This window comes from Colletes gigas, unplaced genomic scaffold, assembly GCF_013123115.1.
Source record: "Colletes gigas isolate AHSC1104 unplaced genomic scaffold, ASM1312311v1 Colletes_gigas_Sc00018, whole genome shotgun sequence".
In the NCBI taxonomy this organism is placed as follows: domain Eukaryota; kingdom Metazoa; phylum Arthropoda; class Insecta; order Hymenoptera; family Colletidae; genus Colletes; species Colletes gigas.
Genome location: NW_025106647.1, coordinates 1,486,758 through 1,511,896, shown reverse-complemented (window position 1 = coordinate 1,511,896; position 25,139 = coordinate 1,486,758). Strand labels below are relative to the sequence as shown.

General features: G+C 33.8%; 1 pseudogene; it reads left to right on the top strand.

The window, feature by feature from the left end:
* Positions 1-5,149: 5,149 nt before the first annotated feature.
* On the top strand, positions 5,150-5,677 carry LOC122400514 (annotated as a pseudogene).
* The last annotated feature ends 19,462 nt before the right edge of the window (positions 5,678-25,139 follow it).

Below are 25,139 nucleotides of genomic sequence, written 5' to 3'. Positions count from 1 at the left end.
TAAAACATAAATAATTTGTTCTTTCCAATACAATTGGTATAAAACTATGATTAGCCCCATAAATTTCTGAACACTGACCAAAAAATAATCCTAATCGTATTGAAATTAAAGTTATTTGATTAATTCGTCCAGGAATTGAATCTATACTTATTCTTAAAGAAGGTACAGTTCAAGAATGAATTACATCGAAAGATGTAGTTAATAATCGATTAGGTATATTAAATGGAATAATTAATGATTATCTACATCTAATAAACGAAATCGTTTATCAAAATTAGAATTTTCAAATTCAGGATATTCATATCTTCAATATCGTTGATGACTAATAGATTTAATTGTAAAAAAAATAGGATTTCATATTTCATCAATAAAATATAATGTTTTTTAAGATAGAAATGCAATAATTATTAAAGTTATTATAGGTAAAGTTGTTCCTACAATTTCAATTATATGATGTTTTAATAAATATCGATTTATAAAAAGTATTGTGCTAAAGACGGAAATATATAAGACATTACTTGGTAGTCATACTACGATACAACACATGCAGATAACCTCACTTCGCTTCTACGAGGCGCGAGACATTTTACTTGAAATGTCTCGAGTCACTCTGGGCCCATAACCTGTCAGGGCGATAGATCGATTTCAAATAAACACACCTCACGATTTCACATACATTTAAGAGTATTTACAGACGATAAATATATAATATAAACTAGTTTCTAGTTGTATTACGACGCGACGCGTGCACCTACATTGAACAAAAGAACGCGTACCGATCACGCAGGAAGAAACGCATAATTGGTTCGCGCGTGGACCAATAGTAGCACAGCACCAAGCCCGCGAGTTTTAAATTGTGCCTAACATGTTTAATGTTAACGACACAAATAATTAATGATATAAATACTTTTGAATGAGACGGGTATAAACACTTTCTGTTATACCTGGATCGATATATTCGTACAAGTATGAAACGTGTACACCGAATAAATATTTAATGTGTAGCTAAAATGTAGTATGCCTAATCCGCGCAATGAAATCAATTAATAAAACAAATTGAGCGTTAAACAGTGTGCAGCGCTGGATTGCGGTGGAAATGTCATTTTAGAATTCTAACTATAATGCGATTGTTTGTATTGATCGATTTAATTGAGCCAATTATGCACATCAACACTTCGACTGAACGATGTGGAGTATTCACGATACTATCAATTATCGATGTTTGGCCGTAAAATGAATAAATTTATTCGTGGAACTGTTTAATGGGATCCATTCATGATTCACGAGTAAAGCGTTATTTGTAAATAATGCTGATAGAAACTAGATTTTCTATGGGATTATTGGATTATTTAATTGCAATAATAGTTCAATAGTAATTTTAAAAAATGAAAGTATTGAATATTGGTATTATAATTAGAGTACATTGCATTTTCTCTTATTTCTGATGTACTAAACTTATGTCTCCATAAAGGAATTGCCGATTTCTTTCTATTCATGTTCACTGTAACAAATTAATGTAACCATAATACATTCTTTTATAAATTTTTATAAATAGAGATTATTAGAGCTCTGTAATAATTACAGGAAGAATGAAATTGCATGATTCAAATTTCTGAAAGCCGAAACTGTTGATATTAAAAATTTTAAAGTTAACAGAGTACAATGAATGTCAAAAGTTTTCTAGGTAATTGTATGCAGCCGAGGAAGGTTATATTTTAAGGAATACTGTGAAAGCCTTAGAAAAAAGTAAATAATAAAAGCATAAAAGTAAATGGCATATACGTTAAAGTCGATTAAAATAAAACTGCCACTTGAAAACTTTTTACTTCAGATCAAACGATTAAACCCTGAAGGGTAGGAGTTAATTGACCATACTTGGAAAGCAGTTCGTATGGAAGCCGACATTTTTTGTTCGTTAAAGAAAAACTAGTTTTACTGGATCATAGAAGTACAGTAACTACCCGAATAATTTATATACTAATGTACCATAAAATTCTTTATACAATACAGTTTTTAAGGGGGTAATTCTACTGTGAAATTCGCATTTATAGGTTACTTTTTATCATTTTTTAGCAAGAAATTATACAAATTTTGTTATTTAAATATCTCACACATATGTATTGACATTTGTGAAATATATTAATGATAATAATTGACTCGAACATCGCACAGTGAGGAATTTGCTCATTAATTCAATACTTCTTCTAAATACAATAATAATCGGGCTGTTGTATGGTCTAATAGTTTCTATAGCTTAATTTCTGCACAAGTGGCACTTACACCATGCAAAAAAAGTGTTTCAATTTTCAATTTAAACAAAATATTACGGTTCTTCTCATCGTATGCTCTATGGCGACAGTTCCTACACTCGCCACCAGAGGGTTACGCTCAAAGCTTTTTCACAAGTGCTCAAACAATCACCTATTTGTATATGTACATATATAAACTCTATTGGAATTTGGTGAAAAAGCAGTACATTTTGTAAGTAAAAATGAAACTTTATTCTGTGGTTTGGAAGGACGTCTTTACTCTGTTAAAACTGAACAAGAAGTGAGGCGACGCACAGTGGTCTAGAAGTCACTTCTAGCGCGAATTAATTATTGTGCGAGGAAAAAATTGACATTTTGTGTAAAAATTACTTACAAATATTTGAATAAAGTAAATAAAACATAATTTACAATACTGACTACTTGTTTATTAATATAATAATTAAGTATAACAAAAATAATATAAAAGACTATTATTCACTATCAGAGTTTGTGTTTGATCGAATTTTTGGCGCTTTTAGCATCTGCGAAGCTTCGGGATTGAGACGTAACTTTTTACGACACTTTTCCTGCAGACCTAATTCAGATATAATTGGATCTGAAGACCATAAAAAATAATTAAACAAATCTATGTTTGTATGTTCCGCAGAATCCTTCCTACTTCTGTGTTCCCTTATAAATTTAAAGTCTTTGTTTTTTGCCTCTTGCGCTTCTTCTCCAAGTTGACCAATAGGTAAAATCGCATGTTTTATAATTTCTGCTCCATGTATTAGCACTTTGTGAACGCTTGTAGGCATATAAAACCACGAATATAGAGACACAAATTTTTTTGCGGTTCTGAATGCATAAATTTTAAACTTTTCTGCGTCTACTTCATATCCACATGAAATGGTTTGAAGAATAGTGTACATCCTGTATATAATATCTTCGTCTACTCCCGTAATTTTCGCTGATTTTTTGTACTCTTTAAAAAAAGTTCGTGCTGTATTTCCTGTATTGGTGGACCCATAACCGGGTTTCGGCTGATCAACTAATATCCCAAGTTCTTTCCTAAGATCATCAATAATCCGTTTCTTTCTTATCTCCATTTTATTTTTATTTTCGCCTCTTGCTTGCCACTTTTTTATATCTAATCTGTAAGCTACATGTAAACAACACTCGAAGAAACGAATCCACGAGTGTAGGCTAGAAAGACCAAAACTATACGTTTCTAATCTCGGTAATCTATTTTTAATGTTTCCCAAATCATTCATTTTTGTCGGGTTTGCCAGACATATATAACAACTTTGGGTGGACTTTGTCTTCGTTAAAGTGTGACACACTTTGTCATCGACCATTGTCAATATTAATTTAAAATTAATAGATTTATCTTGATATACAAAAGTGTGTAAATTAGCAATTTGGTTATGAATTTTATTTGTTTCCTCTTCAGTCAGTTCTGGAGTTTCTTTAGCAAAAATAAACTTTATTGCTCTGCAAAATCTCGTTGAAGATGGAACTCGGTTTTGCCATATAACATTTGTTTCATTTTCACTATCATGCAACTGTATAGGAACTAGGGACACAATGAACACAGAAGAATCACCTTCTTTTAAATGTGTTAATTGTCTGTAGTTACTTTGTCCAGAGCTTCCATCTATGCCCCATTTACAGATCAAATTAAATTGTGTGCTAGGCAAAGATTTAAATACTTCTTCTTGAAGTTTACATAAACGCCTTGCTGTTAAATTAAGCAGGTCTTGCAATTTAATTTCTTCACTATTCTCCTGTATTATTAAAGAATTTTCGTCAGCATAACATAATTGTTTAGCTGATAATATCTTGTTCCATGATGGATAAACGTTTGCATTACACTTCTTAGCAGATTTTGTATTAATAATCAGCGCCAATGCTTCGTCTGGTGTCATTGGTACAGGTTTTTGTTCTCCTAATTCCATAGAATTATGTGCTCTTTTATAATTTTTGGCGCGCTTAGGAGATCTTGGTTCCGTTATCTCTTTAATAACTTGCGTTGCAACACGCTTACCACTTTTCCTTAAAGTAGACTGGATGGCAAAAGAGAGCTCTTCCAAAGTAGCGGTAGATGTTAGAGTTTGCACTTTCTTCTGTTTTGATCTAATGCTGCATTCATTAAAATTTTTTGATAGCCTTCCAACTCTTGCGGTTTCAAGTTCGTGAATGTGAATCTCATTAAAGGGGAATACGATGGTCGATTCTAACCAAGTCTTATGTTTGGTCAGAAATTTATCTTTACAATTATTGCCTATTTTCCAACGTTTCTCAATATTTTTGATAAAGTTCTCTAAAATTCCTTCAATATTGTGTCCGCTCACATTCCTTTCGGTAAAAATAGCCTCTAGTAATCTACTAACGCAATCCTTTCGTTTCAAATTCTTCAATTTGAACCATTCTTCGAACAACTCTAAGCGGGTGATCGTAGATACGTTTACTGAAATATTAAAATAAAATGATAAGGGGGTTGCGGGGGGTCAAGATTTTTTTTGCCGTTAATGAAGATGAAGTAAGCTTTCAAATTAAATACTTCTCAACGCGTGCAAATGCGTGCAAATTTTTTAAAACACGACATTCTAATAATTTTTCTTAAAAAGGTATCAGTTCACAAAATATATCATAAAGTGTGTGAAGAAAACGTAAACCTACCATTTCCAGTTACAGCCATACTGATAATATCATATATTAGGTTGTCCGGAAAGTTCTTTTCGCATTCGTCGCTCAAGGCCTTGTCTCGCTGTGTTTAAGTAAACAAACAACCAGAGCACTCTACCGTCAACTGTATGGTTATTAGTCATCCTCTGGCAGTACAAGAGAACAGTTTTTGACGTCAGTAGAAAGTTTGTCGAGTGTTTTTCGCCTTGTGAAAGATGGAAAACCAAAAGATGCATTTGCGTCATGTGATGTTTTACTGCTTTTAAAAAGGCAGCACGTTTGAAAATACTGCAAAGAAGATTTGTGACGTTTATGGGGACCAGTCTATAATTGTTCAAACAGTCCGTAATTGGTTTAGAAGGTTTAGAGCCGGAAATTTTAACCTTAAAGATAAAGATCGCAGCGGCCGTCCATCCACCACTGATACTGACCTCATCAAGGCCTACCTCGATGAAAACCCAAGATCTAGTGTTTGTGAGATAGCAAATGCTTCAAACATCCCGCGAACAACGGTTCATGAACATTTGACAAAGCTTGGATACGTTAAACGCTACGAAGTGTGGGTCCCTCATCAACTGACGGAAAGCAATCTTCTGAACCGAATCTCAACATGCGATTTACTCATCCAACGTGACAAAAGAGAGCCGTTTTTGAAAAGTTTGATCACTGGGGATGAAACTTTGATCCTCTCGACAACACTGCACGCAAACGATCTTGGTCGAGTCGAAATAAGAGTTCTTTAACGGTAGCAAATGCTGGACTTCACCCGAAGAAAATATTGCTTTCAATTTGGTGGGACTGGAAGGGTGTTCTTTACTACGAGTTACTTCCGCAAGGGCAAACGATTAACAGTGAGAAATATTGCACCCAACTCGAAAAACTGAAAGAGGCTATCATTGCAAAACGTCCAGAATTGGTGAATAGACGTGGCGTCGTGTTCCATCACGACAACGCGAGGCCACACGTTTCTTTACCTGTGCGAACAAAACTTTTAGAGCTTGATTGGGATGTTCTACCGCATCCTCCATACTCTCCAGACCTTGTACCATCGGACTATTATTTGTTCCTTTCCCTCAAAAATTTTCTTCGCAATAGAAAATTCACATCAGTTAATGAAATAAAAAACGGCCTCGAAAAATATTTTAACAGTAAGGCAAGGGAATTTTGGAAAAGCGGCATTATGAGGCTTCCGGAACGATGGCAAAAGGTGGTAGAACAGAACGGATCATATATTATTCAAGAATAGTACACAGAACCCAAAATATTTTATACTTAATACCTGTTAAAAAAACGAAAAGAACTTTCCGGACAACCTAATATAACAAGATACTAACACAATTTTTGCACACTTCAAGAAAGAACTCGATATTTTAAGGTTATAATTTAGAACAATTGACCAGCGCAGAAACACAAAACGTGGTTACTGGAATGTTGACAGTGTTGCCAACAATAATACGGTGATGTGATTTACTAATTTTGCTTTTATTAATGTAGTATACATATCAAACTATCGTACAAGTATAAATTTTAACAGATTTACGTTAGTTGGTTTTTTTAATTAATTCGCGCTAGAAGTGACTTCTAGACCACTGTGCGACGCTCTGATCCCCTAAAAGAAAATCTGGCGTCCACTTAAAAAGGAAAGAAACCATTGCCTGCATCATGTTTATTTGCCTGGCCCTCGACGACAAAACAGACCCAGGCCCCTAGGCCCGATGGTGCCAATACGGTCTTCGTATGCAGACAATGGACAGTGTTTCTCACTGTTAGATTCAGTTTTGTAATGATTATTTATTAATAATCCAACAAACTCCTTGCCCAACCATTCAATGTCTTAACGTCTAAAGCAAGGCCTCGATGGTAAATTTCCTTTTCTTTCCTCCTGCTATCTCGCTTAGTTCTTCCTACAACATCAAGTCGTCACACTTCTAACATATTCTAACGATGATGGTGAATTATGATGAAAATAGAGTTACGCGGATATGAGTTCAGCGGCAGTCACCTTAAAATGAATCAGTTTTACGATGAACGGTGGCTCGTATGAAATTTCACGCAAAGATTAAACAGGTGCTTGAATGGCGATCAAAATAAAGCTTGTGGCAACAGATGTCAGAATCGTAAAATGTTTAACGGGGCTTTTCGGCGCAACGAGGAACGAATATCGAGCCAAGAGTTGCACGCGATAAAACTATCGAGCGGCATTCGCATAAAACCGTTCTTCGGCATCTCCTTCCTATGAGTCAAAGTGATATTCAGTGTTGTTTTAAAAATTTTTTAAATTCACAATAAAACAATTTTAAGATCTACTTTCTAACCAATAAATATATATCCATTTCTGCGTTCTAAAAAACATAAAGCTATAACTTGTCTTATGTGCCATTCCGGGGACTGAAAATTAACCGTGCCTCTATAACTGTAACGCCTTTCTTTCAGTTATCCAAGCTGTATCGAATTGCTCGTGAGTCTTTAAGTGAAAGATTCGTTTGACCGTCGATATCAAACATACATATAGCGTAGCTGTAGAATGATTGTCAACCGACCATGGCAGGAATTAACGCGATTAAGATGCTCCGGCATGCGACGAGCAGGAGAACGAAGCGAAATCGAACGGGGAGAGGAGATCAGGTTGTTCGACCTCAAAGTAACTGGCAAGTGGAATGGCCGCGGCGCAGCTCTGTACAGGATATCTGTAGGGTGGGAGTATCCTGCGAGTGTGTTGCTTGGGATTACTGTAATACAGGAACGGCAGGCGAAGCTGAATCCGACTTTGGCTTCGCTTCTGGCTCGTACGGTCGCGTCGCCGGCCAGCTCTGATGCTGAGTTACGTTATACCCTATATCCCCTGGACCTATTACACACGCGGCACGTCCCCATATATACGACCTGAAATCGTGCCGGATCCTATGTCAATTCTGCTTAGACGCATTCATCAAACTTGTGGTTCGTGTTTATTGTTTAACCGCGTATTAGGTTATCTTGAACGATATTCCATACCTTGTCATCCTACTTTCAATTATTTCAACCGTAGAAATATAGTTCCTGAATCGATGCATTGTTCGAAAGATACTTTTTTACCGATTACGAAAAAGACCATTTCGACTCTTTTTCTATTCGCAATTTAGCTATTTTGCCATTAGAAATCAATAATACTATACTGGGGATAGCTACATATCTATTCTGAAAGCTGTGCAATGATTTTAGAAATTGAGACATATGTGTCGCGCCAATTTTTCCATTAAAAGTTGGGCATATTTTATTTCCGTGCAACGAATAAAAATTTGTAATATTTTCGCAAACTAACTTTTGCCCAAGGTTCTGCTCGCCTGAATGTCGATTTAAAAAAGTTGACCATAGCTATTTCGCGATGATCCTCCCAATAAAATACAAATATTATTTGTTCGAGAATTAATTCGTTTAACGTTGCATCAATTCAGATTTATTTGAGTTTTTGGTTCATTCTGTTGTATTATAGTTCAGTGAACATAATCTTAAATCCCGTTTAATTTACGTCATTGATCACGCCAGTCGCCAACAAGGAGAACCTTGCGATCGACAGTTTCTAAACGAAGTTCTTTTCAATAGAAAGATCGAAAGAGTTGACCCAATTGTTTAATCACGCTTACCTTCTTGGGGACTTCTTTTTGTGGATATGTTGCTATCGAAGCTTAGTTATCAATCTTCCAATTTGAAAATCGAATTCCACAGAAAATTACCATAAGTATTATATTAACCTAACATAAAATATCTCTTTTTTTTCTAAACTAACTGAATCATTGGCAGTGAGCTTAGAGAACAAAGTATTTATCACACTATGAATTTTATATGACTTTTAAACCGATATCCAGTCGAACGAAAGCTGGTTTACGAGTGAATTTTAACACTTTATTCGTTATTTGCGAATAAAATTTTCCAAAATAATAAAATTCAATTTAAGTTTAAAATTGAGTTAACTTTTGTATAATTAAATTTCATACAAAAAAATACGTATGAATTTTCGAGTGAGTTTACGAGTGAAGTTAAAAATTTTATTCGTTATTTGCGAATAAAATTTACCCAAATAAGAAAGTTCAATTTAAGTTTAAAATTGAATTAACTTTCGTATAATTAAATTTCATATAAAAAAATACGTATGAATAAATTTCGAGTGAGTTTACGAGTGAAGTTAAAAATTTTATTCGTTATTTGCGAATAAAATTTACCCAAAATAAGAAAGTTCAATTTAAGTTTAAAATTGAGTTATCTTTCGTGTAATTAAATTTCATATAAAGAAATACGTATCACAAGAAATTTGTAATTTACTTTCGTTATTTATTTATCGAAGATTAAATTTTATGTTGCACACAAGATGATTTAGGTTAGGTTATAACGGTCGTTGCTGTATGTTTGAACGTGCAGGTTGACACGGTGATACATGCATGTGCCAACGAACATGTATACGCGTAAACTCGGTCATATTCTACACGTCCCTCCCATAAATATATCCGCCGGATAGGTCGAATCCTCCATCAGCCACAATTACGTATATCTGTCAAAATTGCATTTGGATATATTAATACATCACCGCGCCCAAACACATTAGTTGCACTCGAATCGTATTGAAGTTGAATTTATGTTAGATAAATAACAGTACACATGTGGTACTTTACGACAGACCTGTGCAGGTGTCGAAAACTTTTCACCCGATATTATTTTGAAACATTCATCAATTTTTATTTTCATTCGGATTTATTCCGATATCGGTATTTCACGAATCGCTTATATTATGGTATGCACGGTACAATTAATACATTTAATCGGTAATTGAATAATTTCAAATCTGATATAGGAACCATTAAAGAAAATCTATCGAAGACTGTTATACATAATAGAGTAGATTTAGGTTAATTTAGACGGAAATTTCGAATTCGGACTCATCACTATGTAGATCTGTTATCAGTTTTGTGCAGTGAGATTCGATGTCGAAGATGTCGATGTTCTCCTAGTTCGTATTTTGTGCGTCACTCCCTTGGATTTATCCAATTTAGGTCAAATGCTTGCGCTAGATAGGAAACCGTTTCAATTCGATTTAGCACTTTCACTTTTATTCGAGTTGGATTCTGAGTTTTCACCCATTATATTTTTCGTTATTGACGGTAATTAGCAACAACAATATGCATGGGTGGTGAAGATATTTTTTATTTTCTTTATTATAATAATAGACTACGAAAGGAGATGTGTAAGGTGCCATACATAACCTAAGATAAAGCGAAACATAGAAAGGTATCTCAGTTAATACGATACGTAAGTGGCGCTGCGAGTGCTATTCAAACTTACAAATTTGTTGATCGTTATTCAATAATTGTATAATAAGTATAATATTATATTATACTTGTAAATAAACAACAAAATTTAATTCAATTAAAATTATTTCAGGAGAACCTATTCCAATACTAAAAACATTAAGAATTCTTAGTTATATGTCTGTTGGCCGTTACGGTGATGGAGTTTTATTCAATGGCGGGAATTTCAAACTCGTGATATTGTAAAACATGAATAACGATTAACCGGTCAGTCTTGAACAAGCTACCTTAATTACAATGTTTCGATTGATACGTTTCGAGATATTTTTCAAACAAAAAACATAATTATATATAAAAATAGAATAGAAATAGGAATAAAAATACAATATATTCTTGTATTCTTCTATCTCACTAGATGGTATTGTTTCGACAACAGAATTACAGAGAAAATTGCCTGCAAGTTTATAATGAAATATATGAGCGCCCATGTGTGTATAAAAAAAAGAGGTAAAACGATTGGGAACGATTTAGATTAGCTGTAGCGTAATATCCGAATATAGGGAAGTTTAAATTGAAACTGTAACATTAAAACACGATATTCAAACTTTAACTGGTTATGGACACAGTATACACTGACTGGGTCAAATAATTTTTAGCAAGGAGCAAAAAAAAGGGAATTTGCAAAGGCAATTTTCATAGGTGGAAATTTCATATCATAATATTTTCAAGAGCGTAATTTTTTGAAAATGGTAAACAAAATATTGGCGAAAATTGAAGTAAAAATATCAATGAAAAAAATTCCACTCTTTTGTCTGTATAAAAAATTGTATGAATTGCGAAACCACGCACGAAATGTACGAAAAATATAATATTCAAAATAGGAAATGAATATTAGATGTACCTATTGGTGCCAGAATTTTTCATGTAAATAGAAATATTTTTTAATCAAGAAAAAAGCACTTTTTAGTAACTGAATATCGTTAGTTTTAAAATAAAAGGTATTTTCTTTTCAGTTTTATTTTCAGAATTTAGTAGTCTACAGTGCGATAAGAAATTGGTCATTTTATTTAAACAAACAAAGTTTATCTTGGAAACTTTGAAAAGACAAATTTTTTAAACGGTCCTGCATTCCCCGAAGTAATTAAGGAGTTATTCAGAATACGAAGGTGTCTGCCAAAATCGCGTTTCAAGATAATTAATATTGGAACATTCTTTCATTTATATGGCCTTTCGGTAATATCAATGAAAAGTCTATGCAAGCTCTATTTTTAATATAGAATAAAATGACAATATAAAAGTATTAAAAGATGATTTTGGACATCCTTCTCTCTGAATATCAAATTTTCTCATGGAACATTGAGGGTAGTTTCTTCTCTTAAATTCTATAGTTTATGGGCAAAAAATTATGTATGATTACTAGACTGTGGATCTTTATGCAAATTCATATTTTTATTAATAGAGTGAATGAAATGGTAGCTTTGTAGAATAACTTTACTTTAAGTATTTCTTATATTTAATCATATTAAGTGCATTCTGTAGCTTTTTGAAAATTTAAATTTCCTATAAATGCATAAAAATTCGCCAATCTAGCAATTACTATAAAAGTCTGAAAAATAAAAAGTAAAACGTCTTAGTTCATTTTACACTCCTTAAAACCAAATGTTTATCTCAAATTTTTAATTTTTCCTAAAAAACTGTCGGTTTATTTGCACAAGTTTTTCAACAGTACCGAGTGTGCAGTACTTTTGTCGTTGCTCGTGATAATTTTCAAAAGACTACATTAACGAAGCATCCAACAGGAAAATTAATGGTACTAATTGAAGTTTGTCTGTATGCATGAACCAGCAAGTACGTGACTCCTGATATTTCCTATCTGCTGTTTCGAACAGGACTGATAATGCGGAATACAAAACAATGCCCTATACATCGTGCTCTCGCGTCGCGTTTGAATGCAACTTCGCAACGTCTCTTTTGACAGAGTGCAACAAGTAAGGTTAATCTTTCGCGAAATGAAAAATTGCGATTGTAGTGAGAGGATAATGCTCAGGTCATTTAATCTTAAAAACTGACAGTAAACGAATAAGCTTTAGTATAACTGTAGTAGTTATATTAAATAAATACCTTCTTTACTTTGATGGATGACCAGAAGTACCAGGTTCTCTGGATTTCTACGTTTCAATTTTACCGTTACAAATTCGAAGGACGCCAACTGACGAGAAAAGACAGTTCAAAACAATTCAACTACACAAAAGTGGCATTATTAAAAGATAACAACGGAAAACTGTACAGAATATAACCACGCTGTCAACACTGCATGATCACAAAGTAAGAAGGTTATAGATATGGACAACTAGTGCCCTTTTTGAATACATCACGAACACCATCAAGCGGTCGCTCAGTAAAACACATACAAAATGCTATTGGGATAAAAATTCAAAGTTGAATTATGAATTTGAATATTTTCAAAATGGACAAAAATTTCCTGTGGTAGTGAGCTTGTTTCATTTTAGAAATATTTACTTCTAAAGTTATAAGACTGTAACAATGTATTATACAGGTGCATTCCCTTTATTGCTTTATAAGAATGAAAATGTAATTATTAAATATTTTATAGAAAAAATGGTGGTATCCAGCCTGAACAAACTCCTATATTTTGATACAAAAAATATAACACTTAATTGAAAGAAATAGTTGACTGATTGATAAATTTTTGTTAATAAAAACACAAACACTGGTTTATAAAACGCGTTGTGCAATAAAAAGAGTATTTTGATAACTTTCCTTTAATATCAGTAGAAAATTAAAATACGTATCGAGTATTTTTTACTGTTCTATAAATCTAACTTTTATTAGAATCAGCGATATGTACATATTGTGTCCATAGAAGCGACGCTCTCGGGGCTCAACGCTCGGCTATAGCGTGGACGAGAAATGATTCTTGATACTTTGTTGACGTCTACTGGAGGCGGCGAGTGTAGAAAAGAACAACGAGCATATGACAAAGAAGGACTGAACGCCCGAGCATCACCGAATTCGCTTCGGGTCGGCTGTAACGAAACACAGACGATCTTTACGCCTATACAAAATCGGTGTTCTAATTCCGACCTCTACCTCTGTTGGTAGAGGTCGCAAAATGAAATACTGATTCTGTATAAGCTCTCGTAAACATCGCTTGTGTTTCGATACAGCCGACGTGGAATCATCTGAGCGATGCATGCCTTTGATCACTTATTGCGTCAGTAAATAGGATCTAAATTGTATATCGTATTTGGTGTCATTTTAATCAGAAAAGTGTCACGAATATGTTAATGAAGTTTGAAAAAAGGAAGAACAAAAATAAAGATTTTCGTTGTTGATTTAATATTATATATGCACTAGTTAAATCGTGTCATAACTTCAGTACATATATGTATGTATCGCTCATTTACTGCAATAGTGATATGACTCAAAAAGATACAAACTTGTGAATTTGAACTGTTTAACCAACTTATTTTACTCTGGGTTGTCTCACGATTTCGGCAAATAAATGATAGGTCAATTAAATTACAATTCCTTTTTTCAGATGAGGATACACTTTAATGAAAGGACAAATGTATATTATAATTTATGAAAAACAATAATAAAAATTATGTTGTACTTAAGCTTAATTAAATCAGAAAACTGTCACAGACATGTTAAAAATTTCAAAACAAGAAAAGGAAAAATAATAAATTTGTTCTAACGGGTTCCAACGGTACGCAGTGGGGATAAGTAGAGGGGATACGATATTTGCCTATATCGTGGACGAGTTCCGAGCTGATATGTATAGAGAAACTACTGTAGTCTTTTGTCAGAGAATAAACACGATTTTTGTTGGCACAGCGTGAAAAAAATCGTATTTATTCTTTAACCTTTTATCTTCAGTTTACTTCTCCTTTGTTCTCCATAGACATTCGCGTTCCGAATTGAAAATTTTCTTTGTAGAATCGACTGAAGCTTCCTATTGTTCATGGTTCTTAAACTTATTTGCTCTCGCGTTGAAAGAAACCGTCGAAAATTCTAAATTCTTACCTTCGTTTAATTGATAATTTACTGGTTTAGTAAATCATATCTAGCCTTCTGTAATATTTGAAAATATTTTTAAAATTCGTAAAACAAGATATCTGATTCATAAAAGTTTCTTTCTTTGGTTCTCTAATGCTTGTAGCCATCTTCGTTATTCTTAATCCGCGTACTAATGCTTTTTCGTTTCCGTTCATCTTAAGAGAAAAGTAATCTTCGCGAGACTGACCCAGCTTATTCCATATTTGTTTGCTCATCTAACACATCGTGCACATTCCACCTGAATGATGAATATGAGTATGACTACTTTTCCGTCATGTTTTATGTATTTCATTTTTTCAATTACTCCACCGTCTTTCAAAGAAGATAGGTTTATACCATCGATATACATATACAGTATATATATTCAAGTAAATTCCATTCCTCCAATACGGCTGAAGCGGAAAATTCCCACAACTCCTACCAGTAGCATTCAATCGATGCTCGGATTTTAACAAGATTTCCTCAACTATAAATACCACCCAATAGTAATCAGTTCGTGGCTTGGTATATATTAACTTCTTTTCAAATTTCAAATAAACGAATATTTGCACTTTCTTATTTTATCGTTTTAAATAAAAACAGAAAATTAAAATTATAATTTGGAACTTAGTCTATTATTTTTCATATCGCAATAATATTTCCATGTAACAATTTGCATTTTTTTTGTCCTTTCTACTCTCTATGTACGATTAATGGATCATAAGGCGGAGATTTAATTAATAAAGCGCTAATGCAACATGCTACTCGAACAAATGATCGAAGCAAAAACGACATCACGTGACCGACTAGTTTCATAAATAGCGTACAGAGGTCTTCACTATGAGGTATTTACGTCCATAACCTCACATATTCCGTCGTCTAAATAAAAACGTTTTAAATAAAACTTTAATTTTAAACATTTAAATAAAACCAGGAAATTAAATTTGAAATTTAGTCTATTATTTTTTATATCGTAATAATATTCTCCATCAAACAATTTGAATTTCTGTTGTCCTCCCTGCTCTTTGTGATCGCAACGAATCGTGACCCGTGTCCTCTTTGAACAATTAAACAGCGACAATTTGAGTTTCACGTGTTTTTTAGTCAATTCAACAGGGACAAGATGAATTTCACGAGTTTTTCAGCACGTTAGTCGTGCACAGTAGACACTTGCCTCTGGGCTCATAACCTTTTGTGACGGGTTCCAGAGCGTGGTTATTATTCGGGCACAAAAGCGAAGAAGTACAACAGCGTAGCGTCGGTATAATCAAACAATAAGCGCATGCGCACAATAGTTGGAAGCGACTGCTTTAACACTTCCTTTCTATAAGTTATTTCGAAAAACTAAAATCCTTTGTTCGATTCAGGCAGCGTTATAAAGCCGTAAAATTAATCACACCGATTATAATTATTAACCATTTGGGATGGATGGAAAATTCAAATTTTCTGTCTACTTGGGATATTTAACCCTTTGCACCTCACGAATCTTTATTAATATGAACTAGCAATACCAATTTCAATTTTGTGATGTGACTATTACAAATAAAAAAAATATTCTTTTTGCCCTGAAAAAAGGAATAAATACGTATAATTTTAAATACAAAAGATGAATAAATCCCCAGACTTTGCTTTTTGCATTAAAAAGGAAAATGATATTTAAGTAACGCACCGGAAAATTTGGACAAGTGTTTATTTCGTTGCTTCGAAGCACGAATGCTCGTTACGAATTTATCAGATATTCTCTCAGACATCGGTGTGTTTGAGTATCGACAATTAAAGTGGCATTAAAAGGCCAAGAAGGAACAAGGGGACCCGTACGTCACTATGTATGAAATATTCTCATAGTGGAAGTCCATTTCATTGAGATCACCTGTCGGAATAACGCGGATGCGCCGACAGAGGAAACATTTTACGGAAGTACCTACGTCACGCGTACGAAAGTGCATTCCATCGCTCACATTTTCGCAAGCGTTTCGTATCCGTCAAGAAACGTGTCCTCGGAGAACAAAGGGATATTTTGCGAGTCAAATATCATCGATTGTTCCAACGTTTGAAGGATCCTTTCAAATGGAGCAAAGAGACATTATATGGTTTCTCCTTTTCTGTAATATCTCCGCGTTCGAGCTTCGTTTGAAAAATCGTAGGCGACGGTGCAACTTCCGGAACACCCCAAACTCCGAATAGAGACTCCTTGGTACTCTAATTACAATAATTTCTTTTTAATAGAAGGATATTGGTTCCATTTATTTTAACTGATTGAACGTAGAAATAATGTGCTGCAAAAATGAATGTAAAAAGATGGACGATAAAGAGGAATGTTTTAATTCATTTCTAAAGGGGTACAACATTTTATTTTTATACTATTATTATGGGTTTAATAGTGTATGATGTAGAATTAAACGATGAGGATGTATGTTGGTAAGAAGAATAGGGAATCTAAATTTTATTATAAAAACGGAGACGTAAAACCCCTCTATAATAATAAAATATTATACGCGATGGCGGGAATAGCAGGCAGAATGGGGGAATAACGCCAAAGAGGCATTGCTGATTAGATTTTCTGGGAGGTGCAAATGCAGCACATGTCCACATCCGACGCGGACAGGAAATCATATTATCGGTGAGTGGGAAGCAGCGGGAATGAGGCAAACCAAGAAATTGTGAAGGAATTGCATACGTGCATGGTTTTCCTGATATTGTATAATACGATATAAAGAGCTCGGGTAAATTCCTGGCGTTCTTTGACCCGCACGACTGTTGCATTTGTGGTTTCCGGTCGAAAGAATTCCAATCTAACGGTTTGCAACGAAACTATTCGTCAAATAAAATTTATTTCTAATTATTGTAGACACTATTGGTAGTTACGAAAAATCAATACAGTTTACAGTACAAATGTTGCAAATCCAAGCAACATTTAATTAATTTATTGAACAATTTGTAATATACTTTAATGATGGTAATAACTTTAAATCCTTACAAATTTTTCCAAATGAATAATAAATTATTTCCTGTACGAAAAAGTGCTTCAAACGAGCGTTGCATATAAATTTTAAATAATCGATCAAAACAAAATTTGATATAATCAAGTTTATTAATAAATTAATCTAGAAATTAGTAAATTCATAAAAGAAGGTCGTGTAAACGGATCTGGATATTCTTCTTTAAAGAAACATTTTCTGTTTTTTCGCTTACCGAAATTACATGAAATTATTTTCTTCCACAAGAATGCGTGCCTCACATCCGTGTCTCATGGTTTGTCTCATACGATCAGAAATTCCTGGAGTATTTCGAAGTTTGTCACGCGAAGCGACAAGAAGATTTCGGAGAATTTACAGAGTACAATCAGGAGTATGATAAACGGGAATCTCAAGGTATCTTCATAAATCGAAGAAACAAAGCAAACATATCTCTTTGTTTCCAAGAAAAGGATCTAATGAGGGACCGACTTTATGTCTATTCAAAGACACGTATCTTCTCCAATCCATTGAATTTTTATTTATCATTGCAAAGGTGTATATATTTTTGCAACCCTAAACTTTAAGCAACCGCTAAAGAATCGATATTTTAGAATCCTCTTTTGAAATTCAGGAATCAGGATCTTTTCATTTATGTATTCTGAGGCTCCTTACATTCTTTTTGATATCTCAAAAACTAATTCATCGATTTTAACGATTTACATACGTTTCGGATCCGAAGAAACTTTAAACCAAAATGGAGGTTGGTAACTTTAGTTGTGTGGGTGGAACTGTGGTTATTTAACAAAATTTTAATTCAAATCCCCATGAAAAATTACAATTTTGAATTCTTTGGAGGTAAACAGTTTCGTTTTACCTGAAATTTGATTTTGTGATATGATTTTTTTTAAAAAAAAGACAATGTTTAAAAAAAAAAGACAAACATTCGCAAAACGGTACGTATTTAAAAAAAAATGCAAATTACAATAAATTTCTGATATTAATATTTACATCAAAAAATTCGGTAAAAACGGTGGACAGTATTAAAATCTACCTTAATTAATATTTTTACTTTTGAACATTTGTTCATGCATTAAAATAGAACCAAGGTATGATTGAATTATATTGCCAGCATTATTTCGAATTCGCGCTATTACTTCTGCGTTATTTTCTGAAACAAACGATCGAGGAACGGTCAACGATGTCCGTAGTATGAAATCGAGGAACTGGACACGCTTTCCCATAAATTTCTATCGAATAGCGTATTGATTTGGTATAGGAAACGGAATCGACAGCTGGGTAAAAGCAGTGGTTAAGTAAACGGAAAATTTTTCTTATTAGATTTTGTCGTTGTATGCGTGTCTTTGTCACGTAAAACCCGATCTTGCCTTCCTTCAATATTATCAAGGAGCAAACCGAGAAAATGCTGAGCACATACGCCGCTTGTGCCTTACCTCCCCCCCTCCCCTCCATGGGCTATATCAAACTTACGTAAACCGACGGTGTACACATGCTAGAACGAGGGAAACAGGGAATGTACACTTGTCAGAAGCAGGTATCGACGTCGAACCAGTAAGAGCCGGGTAAGCGTAGCCTACGAGCAATTGAGTGAAAATATTTGTGTTTTTCTTTGGTTCCATAAAATTTATCAAACTGCTTGCATTCGTCTGATCGTGGTCGGCCAGATCGTTTATAGTTGGCTGGAGAACGAACCTATATCCTGATCGTTCACGGTTCGAAGGATCGACCCCAACTTAGGCTAGTTACTGTCTCCTGTAACTGGCAGCAACGATAAATGTTCAAAAAACTATCCTAACACGTTTTAGCACAAAAGGGATGCGCTTCCGGTAATTTTTACAACTATAATTTTACTAAGTTTTCAGTTATCTCTAATTTTTTTTATTGTAAAACCTGTATTTTTTTTATATCTATCTTCCAGGAAATATTAAGCTGATATTATACTAAGTAAACAATTTTTTCAATGGTCCACTAGGAACTGCATAAAATAAAGATAATTCTGCAGGGAAGTTGGCTGCCTTTTATTACACTTTGGACTGGAGATGCCTCACGATACTAGTTAATTAATTAAATTAATTTACTCTGTATACTATAACACACTTGTGTACTTTATGTACTATAAAGTTCTGATTCGATATAAACTTTAAAATCCAAGTAATGCCCGTACATATCAGTATTGTTTCAGTTATTGAGAAATAAATGTAAAATATTAAACGAGCTTTAATTTGTTCAAGAAAATTACTTAATGCATTAGTCACTATTAATTTTCTAATAGTTTAATTTTTACTATTAATTTTCTTTATGAAAAAGAACAAAGACAAGCAGCGCCCGATTTACCACAGTTTACGACGTATACATAGAAAATGTCATTACAAAGTGTTAGACAGAGTTTAAAACTCGCGGTCTTGACGGCGTGTTCCTATTGGTCACGCGCGAATCAATCACGCGACTCTAAAACCACATGCAGTCTTAGTACAATCTAATGTATATTTCTGTCCGTAAATACAATACTAAATCGCGAGTTCGAGTGTTTATTTGGAATAGATCCATCGCCCTAACACAAAGAGTATTTATTTTACAGATAGTCGACTTGAATGTACGAAGGTACTAAAAAGTAGAGCTCATTAAGGTTAAATGATTCCAAGGAGAGTGAGAAAGAAACAGTAGCGGAGTCCTCGGAATCGCACGACTGTAATCAAGAGTTGAAGTGTGAAGTTAGTTTTCCGTAGCCGTCAAAAAACATTACTTTGAATATTTAATGTGGTTTAACTCGAGTAATTTAATTAAATTAATTAAACGAACGTAAAGAGAACAGAAATGTAATTTTATTCAAATCCAATTACGTACGCTCCGCGACAATACTATTAAACATGCAAGAATGCGGAGGGGAAATGTATGTTAATTTTGTTTAGAAATACTGTACACGATTCTACGAACTTTTCAAGATTGGAATTTAATGAGACAGTTACAGGAATTAAAATTTGCGTGAAAATATTTAAAACAGTCCTCAAAGTATTGGTATCGAATAATATTTAGCGATGAAAATAAATTTAATGTTTTTATTGCATAGGATAACGCTGCGTCACTTTTGCATCTTCCTATCAACGATTCTTTAAACTAGAACGTTTAAACACTAAAGTGAAATTTAGAACACAAACGTTGCAAGTAGGACGAGTGACTCTAAATCTGACATACCCCGATTTTCTTATACATAAACGGAGAAATAACGATTTCAAAACAAAGAGTGCAATTTCAGTAAGTTATTATATTAAAACTAATTGATATGAAATAGAATTTCATTTATAAAGAATTTAAAAAATTATTGTTAATAATTATATTATACAATAGTTATAGTTATTGATATAAAATTGTAGTTAATTATTAAACAAGTCACGAAAAGATGTGCTGGTGGTACACTTTTAATTATTTAAAAATTCGTGGGCTTCTTGAAATCCCATCTCACCATTTGACGATGAACAAACAAACATTAACTCAGCTGCGAGTCCATGGGACATTTAATCATACCAACACTGGTAAAATCTTAGTTAGGAGCGAAATACACGACATAGTTTCGCGGAACTGAAAATATTTACCTTCCTGACACCGAGAAACCTCAAGACGTTGGATGAAATCAAATTCATGACGAATCAAAGGTATGTAAATAATAAAGTATTCCAACGATTCCTTTTGAGTGAGTAACTGCATACTTGAACGTCGAATATAAAAAATAATAAGCAAACAAAACATTTCCAATAATCGATTTACAGAGTAAAAAAGACACAGGAGAGTTGGTATAAGATAATATAGAACTTGATTTTTTCGAATGACATTTATTTATTAAATATATTCTCAGTGAAAATAATAATGTAAAAGTCAGTCGACTTTAGGAAAAGCTGATTACAGTATATAAGTAGAAATTTTTAGACACTGCGAGTAACTTAACAGGACTTATAATAATTGAGCATTAAATATATGCAAAGAAACATTTTCTCTTCGCCAATTTGTCTAGAATTCTTTCAGATCAATTTCGTTTAAAATTGCATTCCTTATAACGATATATTTTTGATTCAAAATACATTTCTACACTGATCGAATATTTCTGAGTGCAATTCGATTGGTATAACATTAGTGACAGGTACAGTAGTGCCTCGATAGTTGACGCATCCTTTGCCTCCGCAGTAGACACAGAGTCATCACCACCATTCAAAACTATTGTAGATGCACATATAGATATAGAACTGATATTAGACTGTAACTAGAATCGATATATTCTCTAGTTTAGACAGAGTTTTAATTCTTGAATTTATAACATATTAAATAAACAAATACCCCACTGATACACACATAACGATACAGAACTGATATTAGACTTAATTGAAACCAACGTATCTCTATAGTTTAGAGTGGGTTTTAATTCTTCAAGTATTAATTGCATTTTCAAAACAATTGATTAATCGTCAATTGCAATTAAGATGTGTCTTTCCAGTTGCAATTGAAAATTAATTATCTTTAATGCAATATCCTTTTTAGGAGGGAGGGGAGAAACGAATGTTTACATACTCAAAGTACAATTCGACTAACAAATTAGAACGAAGTTCAAGACATTTCGCGAACTCATAGACGCGGAGGTGCATTACGCTTTTATCCGCAGGCGTAAACGCCACAATTACACCTGCAAGCGTGTCGCTGCGGCATATGCTGCCCCATGAATTATGCCGCAGAACGGTTTAACACGGCAAAACAGTAATCGCGGATTCATGCGGATAATGCAAACAACGATACTCGTTGTACTCGTCATAAAGTTCTGCACGCTACTTGTATCTCACGGCATTGCGCACGCCACTGTGTCTGGTAAAGTGGAAATTCGAACGACGATTCCGTTTTAATGAATAATGAACCAATGGACATAAATTTCAATAATTTTAAGAATATTTTATGAAAATATGTTTCAGTTCGACGAACGCCAATAACCACGATGCGTTCTTAACATCGTCCGGGGAATCGATCTTCGTTTCTCATAGAATAAACTACCCTAATTTTGGCATCCCACTAATTAACGACAACGATTTAAAAGCAAAGATTATTATAATTTAATATGGCTATATAGAACTTGATATTCTAGGAAAACGTTTTATATTAAATTTTTCAAATTTTGCCTTCTAATTTTTTTAAAAACCTAATATTGACATACTGTCATTAGCAATAAATGTGTCAATATTTAGCCTTAATTTAATACCATAAATAATAATTTTTGACAAAATGTTAGTAAAAGAATAAAATATTCAGAAAAATATTTAAAATTAGCAATATTAATTGTGCTGCTTAAATTCTTTCCTTTTTTAATGGGTCGATTTGATTGCTACATTTGGCAGCTTTGTAAATCCATCCGTTCTAGTTTTATAAATTCCATGTATGTATAGATTCTACTTGTCAAGTTTTACTTTTTTTCAAAGAGACATGGCTGATTTTTGTTTTAACGAGCAAATTGTTCCAATCGTTAACGTCCAGTTTTTTCTTTGATGTTTCCCCGTTTAATCTGTTCCAGTTTTAAAGCACTCATCCATTAATGGGAACATTACGTAAGCTGTATAAAATAGAGAACTCGTAAAAACTATTCACAATCCCTACAGAAACTCGCTCAGAATTATTTGTAATCCTCTTTATTAATGTTCAATACATATAATAAGAGAATGTCACTACTTGTATAACATGTTGATTGTTAAGTCAATTTTATAACATTTCCCATACAAATCGTGCTAAGCTTTCTCGTAATGTATACCCTTTAGATAATATCTTTCTTTTGATTAATTTAGCTGAAAGTTTCTGACAAAACATTTTTGATACGATAGTTTAAAAAATTACATCAAATTATAGAAAAAACCAATTGCCACTTCATTCATGTTAAACGCCTATCCCTTTCGCTAGTCACGATCGAGATTCTACTGTACGTATAATGCAATAGGATACTATTTATCCAAACCAGTCAGGGGCAAGATAGTTTGGATAGCTGTATGGTTCAGATAATAGGAGTCTACTGATTAGCTTTTCTGCTACTGTTTATTGGATCGTATACCTAATCAGAGCTCAGCAACTTGTTCGGTAAACCAGGCACCGTGGCGACATTAGTTCCGATGAATGGAGTTCGCATAAATGGAATTCTACTGTACTTGAAACTGAAACTGTGGCTAAGAACATACTAATTTCTCCTCTGGTAGTCAATAGTCAATCATTCTGAATTAACGTAGCAAATATTTCTACATAAAAAGTGTCTAACTGCAACAATTTAGGTTTAAAGTATTTTCGTAACTTTTGATGATAAAGACTGAACAAATGTTTCAGAGAAAATAATTATTTACGAAAAAATGCTGGTTAGTAACTGCATAAACATCCTGTATACAAATTTAAATTCATTTTCAACAACAATTTATAACCCAGTTTTAACGTACACCAGTACTATAAACAATAAGAATTACTGAAACTTCTTTGAGCGCATAGAGTCAAAGAAGATTTCAAAATAAACATAGAAAACAGCATAAATAATAACAGTCGATATGTTCATTGGATAGAGGATGAAGAGCCCTTTAAAATAAGTGTACATTTAAGTCGATAGCATAATTAGTTCCAGAGATATGACGATTTTTATTTCAAATCGATCGTGTGGTTAGTTCATTGTTTACGTCGCGAGGTCATTGACCTCCTTAAAAAGTAAATAGTAGTAAATTCTTAGAAATACTACGATTTCCTGGTCACGACTTTCACCACTCACATGCGAGGGAGAAATCCGACGCCCAAGACGGAAACAGAGATAGTAGAAATAAAAAAGTTACCCTTTCATTAAAACTACGATATCTCCAAAACGGAAAGTCGTATCGACATAAACCAAAAATCATTTCAAAGAGGAAGCTTTTCCCCTTCTAACAGTGGTACAGAATTATACGCTTGCAAAGTTTTGATACTTCCAATACACGTTATTAAACTATTTTAAGACAGTCGTAACTGAAGATCCTCTACTTTTATCTTTGGAAAAATATAAATCGTCGTAGTAGGCAAGACAGACTACTGACACAGAAATGAATATTGAACATGAAGTTAAATGGCGCTAAAATAACACTGTACGTTAGAAATTTAAAAAACGGTCGTATGACCGGTCGTGAGAGGTTTAGTGTTAATTTCACTTAGGATAAAACGATAAGGAATCTCGAACACCGGGAAATTTGTATCATTACCAAAGATAATAATCGTGTGCATTGTTTGGTATCGTTATATACTTAAGCACAATAACGCAACAGTGTTTGAAAGCGATGGAAGAACAAAGTTGCTCGCATGGGTTACCAGTATTCAGTTGACCACAGACCTCTCTATGCATTATTATACGATATACACACATGTACAGCCGATTAAATGATAAAACGTGTTTATCTATGACAACGATTTCAAGCGTTAGGCAATGCAGTTTCCTTACCAGACTCGCCACATCGGCGACTTCTTATCGCCACTGCGTTCAATGCATAAAGCGTAAAGTTCGTATCTCATGCATACATTCATAGAAGTAGTGGAAAGCAGGGGCAGGAGTGCCGAGACGAAAGCCATAACTTACGGTGCTCCATCGCTCGGTCTCGCTCTAACTTCACCTCCCCCCTCCGTCTCTCCTTCTCTTTTTCGCTGCCAAAGTATCGAAATACCCAAGAAATCACAAGAGGATGACTGAAGCACGTATGATGGCAAGTCCGTGGATTTTGATACACCATCGAAGCGAACACAAACCGCTCAAAATTCCATTTCCCTGTGGGAATTCATTCGCTTTCTCCTCCCCTATTCTAACTGGGGTTCATTGAAAAATAGCCCACTTACCGTGCGTCGTGGCCTCTTTTTATCATAAATCAATCGTGCCT